Raw genomic sequence first — 9,901 nt, forward strand, 5'->3', positions numbered from 1 at the left:
GGCCGTGGTGCAGCGGTAGGGCGGTCGACCCATGATCATAAGATTGCAGGTTCGATTCCCGCCTTGCACGCCCATGAGTCGAAGTGTCCTTGGGCAAGACACTGAACCCCACCTTGCCTCTGGTGGTAGGCAGGCGCCTGTGTTTGGCAGCGGAGCCGCCATCAGTGTGTGAATGTGTGAGTGAATGTGTGTGTGACTGGGTGAATGGGTCTGTGACTGTAAAGCGCTTTGTCCTTGTAGGAAGAAAGGCGCTATACAAGTATACGCCATTTACCATTTACATGGAGAGGGGGGGGGCTTTTCCATTTTTTGGAGCCCCTACTGGGCAGGGTGATGGTCTGTACTTCACAAGAAATATGGAAAACTTCACTTGCACTGTTCAGTACACATGTATTTATCTCTAAGTCATACTGGTTGAAGTTTTGCCTTAAGGTGTCCTGGGTCAGTTTTAGGTCAGTGGATCGGATCGAATTGGATTGTTCAAAACGAATCACTATCAAGTATGAATCGTATCACCAACCACAAATTATTATATTCTATTCAATTATGTTTTATTTGTATAGCTCAAAATCACAACAACAGTCGTCTCGATGGGCTTTGTGCGGATATGAATCAAATTGTAGTTAAAAAGAAATGTTACACCTCTAAAAGGGACAAGGTTCAAAAACATAGCAGACATCCAGAAGAGTGGAATGGGGTGGAACATAACTTCAAAAGCTTAAAAAACCACCAAATTCAAACACATTTGGGAAATTGGATACAACTGCCGCGTTCCTCGGGTCAAACCACTTCTGAGCCTGGGCCAAAAGAGGAAATGTCTTAACTGGTTGGGCCAAGGAGAAAAAGGACTGAACTGTTGGCCAGTGGTCCAAGGTCCTATTTTATGATGAAAGTAAAGTGTGCCTTTGGGAATTAACTGGAACCCAAAGTTATGTAAAAACTTGAAATCAATGAAACACTGGGCCCTGAATCTTTGTTCTATGACATTTAATTTTTTAAATTGAAATATGGAAATGAATACACTTTTCCATGGCATTTTTTGGAATGGGTCTATAGCTGATCTCCTGGCCATGGTAAATGTTTTTTAGACCAGTTAGGTGAAATTGAATAATTCCCAGGAGCACACCTGACAATCTCTCATAAAATTAAGACTATTACAATTTAATACACATACACACATCCCTGCAGACAGTCACAACTATTCTTTTTCAGTTCACCTTTTCATTCCAATGTGGATTTGTATGAGCGGTTTTCCATATTTTGTATTATTCCAGTGTATTGTTAAAATGCAACCTCCTTTTCATTTTAAAAGTCAAATTATTTCCGCAACCTCCCACCTGTGAGCCTCAGGTCTCTGAATCATTTTGCAAAAGTCAAACGGGCAGATGAGGTAGGTTGATTGAAACTGAGCAGATGTATAGGATGCTGATCATTATCTTCAGAGTCATTGGATGTAACATGTCCGTTCATGTTTTTAAACTATTCAGCAGGACCAGGAACTGCAGCAGTCAGGTCCTGCCAAGCAAAACAAAACAGCTGTTAAAGTGCTTTTTTATGCAGGCCTTGAAGCACAAACATGTAGTAATGCAGACTGCATAACACTAAAAGTCTGAGGCCTCATCACTATAGTTGAAAGAAACTTTTTTGTTTAAGTTGGTTTGGGTATCTTTCCCTCTCACTCGCTTCAATAAGCATCTCATAACATGTTTCTCGAATCAATACATTAAATATTTAACAAACTCCGTGGCTATGCAATACAGTCCAATTCCTTTGCCTAAATGGCAATACTCTAGATATACATTTTTCAGTTTGCATTTGAATCTATAAATAAAAATACTTCAACACAGAAACATTTCTATTTTAAGGAGAAAAAGCAAAACGTCTCTGACAAAACAGCTTAAATACCTGGTCTTTTGGATCTTTTAGACTTTTTAGTTCCTTGTTAAAAAAATATGTTTTGTGCACACGACACATTCCTCGCTGTGGTTCACCTTCAGCCAATTACAATTGATTTGACTTCTTAGAAGCAAGCTAATGATTGGATGTCTTTTTGATTGCATCAGATGTATTCAAAACGGCAGATAGAAGAGACACAACATGAAGAGAAACTGAAAAAGTTAGCTAGAGATCGATTATTAACTTCCTGGTCGATTTTATACCTTTTTACCAACATGATCTTGTTTGTATCTGTGGTTTTCAACTGCCTTCTCCTGTTCCTCAAATACTTGCCATGTTTTTTTGGAGTATGAGTCACGTTTTTATGCATTGTTTGGTGAGGTGTGACTTCTACACAGGTGCAACTTATATTTGTTTTTTTCTTTTTTATCATGCATTTTTTTGGCTGCTGCAACGTGCACTTTTGGAGCAACATACAGTCCGAAAAATACAGTGGATCGATTATTTGATGCTGTATCCTTAACCCTTTATTGTGCATTGTCACAATACTAACATTAAGTTTCAAATCTAGAGCATTTAAAGATTTCCAGTCTATTGTGTCATATGGGATAAAGTAAGGTTGCACAGTTCCTTCACATTTTGATGTAGTCACTGGTTCTGAGTTAAAATGACCAGTATTTTAGATCATAATGTGCGAGACAAAGCATTAAAATGATGAGCTAAGCCTGATCATCTGTTAATTTTTTTTGTTTATTATTTTCCTGCACAAATCAATTTAGCCTCTTAGAAAAGGCTAGTAAGTCTTGAATAGGAAAAACATTAAATTTCAAATTAGGCTTCAACCATAAAGAAGAGTGAAAACATGATGATCCCTAAAGCTGTGAACCTGTTTATTCAAATCAGGATTCAAAGCAAGCACTTTCAGCCCAAAAGTGAGCCTGCAGAGCCCCTAAAAAAAACATCACTTGTTTAGCTCAGGCTTAGGAATTGGTTTCTCTCATTTAAAGGCTGTGAGTTTGTCTTCTCCCCCACAACATGAGGAAGTGTCTCTGGAGATGGAAGAGGCAATCATCCCTCCTGGCAGTATGGCATATTGAATAGAAGCTAAGATTTGAGGAGCTAACGGAGATTTGGTGAAAAGTAACAGCTGTGGAGCTAAACATTTAGTTTATAAACCGTTTGCTCTGCATATGTTCCTTTCTCTTATGTTGTAGCCTATTTAAAAAGCAACTGCACCAGTGTTTTTTGGATTTTCCTTTGGATCTTCCTGCATTGCTACAGATGAAGCCAAAACTCCACTGGACGCCTAGGAAAAAAACACCGGTTTCATTTCTGTTCAGAGTAAATTCCTTGTTCACTGTTTTATCTGTTTCTGCACTGCAAGCAGAACTAGTAATTATAAATTACCAGAAGCTTTTTGACAAGGTATGCCAGCCCTTTATTCTCAGATGCAAATTTAGACAGAGAAAAGAAGATTGTCCCTACTGTGAAACATGGAGGAGGCTTTGATGTGTTCTGGGGGACCTGCCATGCTGCATCTGGCACTGTGTTTCACGAATCACTGCAGAGTACCATTAATTCTTAAGAACATCTAGGCAGAAGTTAAATGTGTTGCCTGGTCTTAGCCTCAGGTCATGGGTTTTCCAACAGGATTATGAACCAAAAACACACAACTAAAAACAAGAGCGACTAAGAACCGAACATTGTACTATTCCAAAGTGGCTGTTTATGTGCTCTAATCTAAATCCCACTAAACATCTGTGGAAGGAGATAAAACATGTCATCGGCTTGTAGTAATTTGCTCTCCAGGAGTGAACCAAAATGCATGTTGATGGGGGCAAAAGCCTAAAGAACAGTTATGCAATGTGTTTCATTGCTTCAGAAAGATGCTATCACTTGTATTCATGTATGTATAAATATATATATGTATATATATATATATACATCAATATACCGTAATTTCCGGACTACAAGCCGCTACTTTTTTCCTGCGCTTACAGCCTTGCGGCTTATTCAGTGACGCGGCTAATTTATGGATTTAATTGGCGGCCGCCATGTACATACTTTCGAACTCAGTGAATAGTTTGAATTCTCTATCTAACACCAAGCACGAGGCATTTTTATTCAACACACCTCTTAGCAGCCAAACAGCATGGACTTGACTTCAGGTCTTAGACACTTCAGTCATGGTTCAACAAAACGAAACACGCATGCCCGGCCGCATCCCAGAATCCTTTGGGGCCATTAGACCCAACGTGCACGTGATCGCCGCTACATTATGATGAAGCTTTCAAGTTAAAAGCAATCGTTAAAAGCAGCGTAAAAAAGTCCACCGTCACCAACGGGTTTGGAAAAGCCGGTTTGCTGCGTGACGGAGAGAACAGCGCATGCTCCGGAGTGAATTTACACTCCATTTACGGTTTCTAAGGAAACCGTAAAAGCGGAATTTTGCTTTGAAAAACTCACAGCCTCCGTGTGAGCTGGAGACATCTTCTCCTGCTGATTGAGCTGCGGGGCCGATGGCAGTCTGAAGGCTCCCACACGTAACAACGCATCCGCCCCTCATACACAAAACGTACAGTATTAAGTCCGATTGCTTTGCACAGAAACGATTTGCTCCATCCACCGGCGCAACGGGGACGAAGTGCTCCTCCTTGAAGCTGCCCTGGCCAGAGGTGTCGGAGTAGATAGGAAGGGGAGACAAGGAGCGCGCGGGGCGGGAGCGGAGCGCAGAGGCGTCCGCGGAGTGCAGAGGCTTCTGAATTCTGACGCACGCGCCGCACTGAGGCGCGCGTATCACGCTGAGGCGCGCGTATCACGCTGAGGCGCGCGCTTTTCAGTCGCCGCTGCTTTATTTTACCGTTGTGTTTTCTAACCAGTCCTGTTACTCCCATAACGCTGCCGCGACACAAGCGGAAGGAGAGCTTTTCCCGTTCACCCCTCCATGCACTGCTGCTACTTGCTAATTCTTAAACACGTACAACAGAATGGCGAGCCGGGCGTTGGCCCCGCCTTTAGCCCCTAAGACTCATGGGAAATGTGGAATCGCGGATGTAAATTTCCTCATTATAACTGAGGGATGTAATGTTGATTATATGGTTACTGTTTGTAATTTTATGTTAGATACCTAGATTGTCAACAAGTAAAAAAAAAATGAAATAAAAACACCATAACTGAGGGACTTGTGAACAGAATATAGGTCCATGCTGTTTGACAGATGTCGATACACTCAAATACGTGACCAATAGGCAAAACTGGCACCACCCACAATGTGCTAATAAATTGCACTCGCTCTGGGATGCTGGGCGTGATCTGTCAGGATGACAATATCGCCTAACACATGCGCGGCTTGTACTCTGACGCGGCTTGTGTATGTATAAAAGCAGTCAAACACGTGAATATGGGTGGGTGCGGCTTGTAATCGGGTGCGCTTTGTAGTCCGGAATTTACGGTATATGAAATATATATATATAAAATATATATAAAAACGCCCCTCTCACCCTTCCGCGAGTGGTTCCTCACACAAGTTCGGGTCCTCTACCAGAGGCCTGGGAGCTTGAGGGTCCAGCGCAGTATCTTAGCTGTTCCTTGCACTGCGCTTTTCTGGACTGAGAGGTCTGAGGTCTTTCCAGGTATCTGTTGTAGCCACTCCTCCAGCTTGGGGGTTACTGCCCCGAGTGCTCCAATTACCACAGGCACCACTGTTACCTTCACTTTCCATGCTTTCTCCAGTTCTTCTCTGAATCCCTGGTATTGCTCCTGTTTCTCACGTTCCTTCTTCCTGATGTTCCGATCGCTTGGCACTGCCACATCCGCCACAACGGCTTTCCTCTGTTCTTTATCCACCACTACAATGTCTGGTTGGTTTTCCATTACCATCCTATCAGTCTGGATCTAGAAGTCCCACAGGATCTTTACCCTCTCATTCTCTACCACCTTCGGAGGTGTTTCCCATTTTGACCTTGGGGTTTCCAGTTCATATTGTGCACACATGTTCCTGTATATTATTCCAGCCACTTGATTGTGGCGCTCCATGTATGCTTTACCTGCCAGCATCTTACACCCTGCAGTTATGTGCTGGATTGTTTCAGGCGCCTCTTTGCACAGCCTACACCTTGGGTCTTGTCTGGTGTGGTAGATCTGAGCCTCTATCGCTCTGGTGCTCAGGGCTTGTTCCTGAGCTGCCAGGATGAGTGCCTCAGTGCTGTCCTGTAGGCCAGCCCTTTCTAGCCATTAGTAGGACTTCTTGATATCAGCCACTTCAGTTATGGTCCCGTGGTACAGGGGTGCAGGTTTGTCCTCCCATGAGGATCTGTCCTCTAGAACTGTATCCTCTGCTCTCCATTGCCTGAGACAGTCATAGAGCACACTGTCAGTTGGGGCCTTGAGCTTGATGTAATCAAGCAACTTGGATGTTTCATCCTAGATAGTGGCTTCAACGCTCACTAGTCCTCGGCCTCCTTCCTTGCGGCTAGCATTCAGTCTCAGGGTGCTGGATTTGGGATGGAACCCTCCATGCATGGTGAGGAGATTTCGTGTTTTAACATTCGTGGTCTGTATCTCTTCCTTTGGCCATCTTATTATTCCTGCAGGGTATCTGTTAACTGGCAGTGCGTAGCTGTTTATTGCCCGGGTCTTAGTTTTGTCATTGAGCTGGCTTCTCAGGACTTGCCTTACTCGTTGGAGGTATTTAGCTGTTGCAGCTTTCCTTGTTGCCTGCTCCAGGTTGCTTTTTGCCAGCAGGATTCCAAGTTACTTGTAACTGTCTTCGATGTCTGAGATTGTTCCTTCTGGGAGTGAGACCCCTGTGGACTACCTTGCCTCTCTTTGTCTCCATCCGACTGCATTTCTTGAGCCCGAATGACATCCCAATGTCAGTACTGTAGATCCTGGTGGTGTGGATCAGGGAGTCAATGTCACGTCAATGTCAATATATATATATATATATATATATATATATATATATATATATATATATATATATATATATATATATATATATATATATATATATATATATATATAGTAAGTTCTAAGTGAAGTATGTGCATGTCTATTATTTCCGAGTTTTTACAATTTTAATTGTCTGGTTCTCAAAGAATTATGCGTATTTATGCAACGATAATTAAACCATAAACAATTTTATACACAGTTTTTGTGATACAACTCTGACCCTTCAGGGCATCACATCTCTTCTTCATATTAAAAAAAAAAGGTATTATGAGATGAAATCCTACATCGTACAACAACTTTGATACAGTGATAACTGCAGGTAAACAGAGCATTAGTGTGCTCCACAATTCTCCATGAGCTGTCGCCCACTGTGGCTATTTCCATGTCACACAAACACGACAGAGAAACTATTTGCAGGGGAAATATTGTTTTTTTTTCCCCATTCTGTTTGATGTCAACATACTGCATGCTGATGGTTGGCTTTAAAATTGGTACCCTGTGGTTGACTGGCCCCCAAGCTCATTACATTAGAGTTTTTCTCATGATTTCTGCTTTTTTTAATGAAAAAGACAACAAAAACAACTTGAAAGGCAAATCCACTAACATTACAATTTATCAAACCTAACGTAGCACTAAGAATAGATCTTTGTAAATATCCGAAATAACAACACTACTCCAATTAAGAAACCTTTTTTCTTGATTTTATATCTAATCTATTTCTCAAGCGCAATGGCAATTAAGAAATTCTTTTTTCAGTGCTGCTTCTGTGGCTGCACAACGATATGAATTACACTCCAGTGTGTTTCATCAGACAATCAAAAGTATCTGGCAGCATAGTTTCTAGGTGGACTGCAGCGCTTCCTCAGAGCAAAAAATGTCTCTGGCTCAAATCCCAGCTGCCTTCTCCCCGCAACCCTAACATAATGACAGTTGGCAGGGATGGTTCCGTCCTCGCAATCTGTTTGAAGACAGATAGAAAGTTGCGGTGTGAGGAATGCAGATCGAGTGACTTGGTTTGTACAGGAAATTTAAAAAATATGACTCAAACTTGACAAAAACATCCACATTTAAAAATGACAAAATAAAATGTGATAAACCCTGAAACCAAGGACAACAAAAGGGTGGTAAAAGAAATTGAAAACCAGATTGTCAAATAAGCTGAGGATTATTGACAAACAGAAGACAGATGGGAGATGTCAGATAAAACCTGGTGTGACCAGGAAAAATAAAACCCAACTTGAGCGAACACAAAGCTTGATTTGAAACTAAGAAAATAAAAATAAATAAAAGTACTGACTGCCAAAACAACTCCATGTGACCTAATTTTAATTTCTAAATTTAAAAAAAACAAAATTTTTCAAAAAAGACACTTCAACTTAAAATAGTGTGGCATATTTTTATGGTTTTCTTTAACAATGTACTGCACTTACACTTGGGGACAGTTCTATGTGAAATCTTTTTGTTTTAGTGTTGATAGATCTTTGTCATGCTTTGCTCAGAGAGATAGTAATTTCACATTAAATGTCAGCTAAAAGGGGTTTTCCCCCACCTTCGTCTGGACTCATAAAAGATTTGCGCATCAAATTGACCTCTTCTTCAATGCGTCAAATTTGCAGCTCGATGCATGTCCAAAAATGTCTTCACAAACTAAATGCTTTGTTTAGCCTAAATGACAAAAGGTGTTTATTTAAATGTACACCTAGGGTGTCAAATGATTCATAACCCCTATTGTAACAGTAGAATATGTCCAACACAAGAACCTTTCAGCTCTCATCTGTCTGCTCAGCTGTTGGACAGGACAAGTTAAAAAATAAAAACTAGATGCTCCAAACGCAAATGGGAGGAGCTACCGCCAAAGTTTTCAGCCTCATCATGGAAGCATTAACTGTATATCTCATTCATTTATAATGCATGGAAGTGACGAATGATGTTGACATAAGGTTTATTTATTGTGAAGAGAACTACAAAAGCTTTGGTAAACATGTCTCCATGTCTGAGTTAGTTATATCATTCAGAGACTCTCACCAATCACTGCAAGAGCTGTATCTGAATGACGACCAATTCCAACATTACTTCTGTTTCTCTGTGACTCAGTTTGATAGTTTGCTGTCCGGCAAGAGTCTGAGGAGGGAAAAGAATGAAAACAAGAAAATAAGATGATGTTTTTTATTGGAGTCTTGATGGAAAAGAACGATTAGGACTAATGGAGTAGAACGATCAAATTTTCCTCCATGTTGGTTTTTGTCTTCACCCACCAATCATCAAAACATTTCAGGCCAAAGCTGAGTCCTTGATTGGTTGATACAGCGCGTCTTCTTTGTCAAAGTTCCGATTTTTGAATTCTTAAGGCCCATACACACCGGGACGAATATTCGCCAGTCGTTATTCGCCAGCGTTTTTCAACACGTTTCTTGTCAACACCCAGACGATTTTCGCTGACGATGAGCCGAGCGAACATGCAATTTCATTTCCTGACATTAGATGGCGCTTAATGTAAAACAGAAATACCCCTCTCCACAAGGTGGCGCTGCACAACTTTACGCTTCTTAAAGTCGCTTTTCACTCAGAAGAAGAGAGCAAGTATCTACGCGCTTGTCAGAATCAAACAAAGAAAACATGAATATTTACAGCACCAGTAGCTCTAGCTCCAGTTCCAGCGATGAAGAAATTATTGTTCTGTTAAATGATGAAAGACGGCGGAAAAGACATCGATTTTGGGTACATCCCATAGTTACGAGAAGAGAAGAACATGGGGAGTTTTATCGACTGGTACAAGAGCTTAAAATGTATAATGAGCGTTCTCGGGGATATTTTAGAATGTCCGTCAGTGAGTGCATCTTCTTCGTCATTATTTCTTCGCGGCAGTCTAGATGCTACTTGGCGTATATCCTCTTCGCCGTGACGTATGTGTGCTCAGCAAGACAGTTTCGTGTTTGAGCGCCCCCAAGTTGTGTTTTACTGTAACTTCAGAAGCTCCAGACACGTGTGCAAAAGCTCCATTCTCATTGGTCGTATGGTTTTTGACGCAGCGCGTCAAACCAAAAAAACCAAC

This window comes from Oryzias latipes, chromosome 9 (genome assembly GCF_053564925.1).
Source record: "Oryzias latipes strain Hd-rR chromosome 9, Olatipes_Hd-rR_3.1".
NCBI lineage: Eukaryota > Metazoa > Chordata > Actinopteri > Beloniformes > Adrianichthyidae > Oryzias > Oryzias latipes.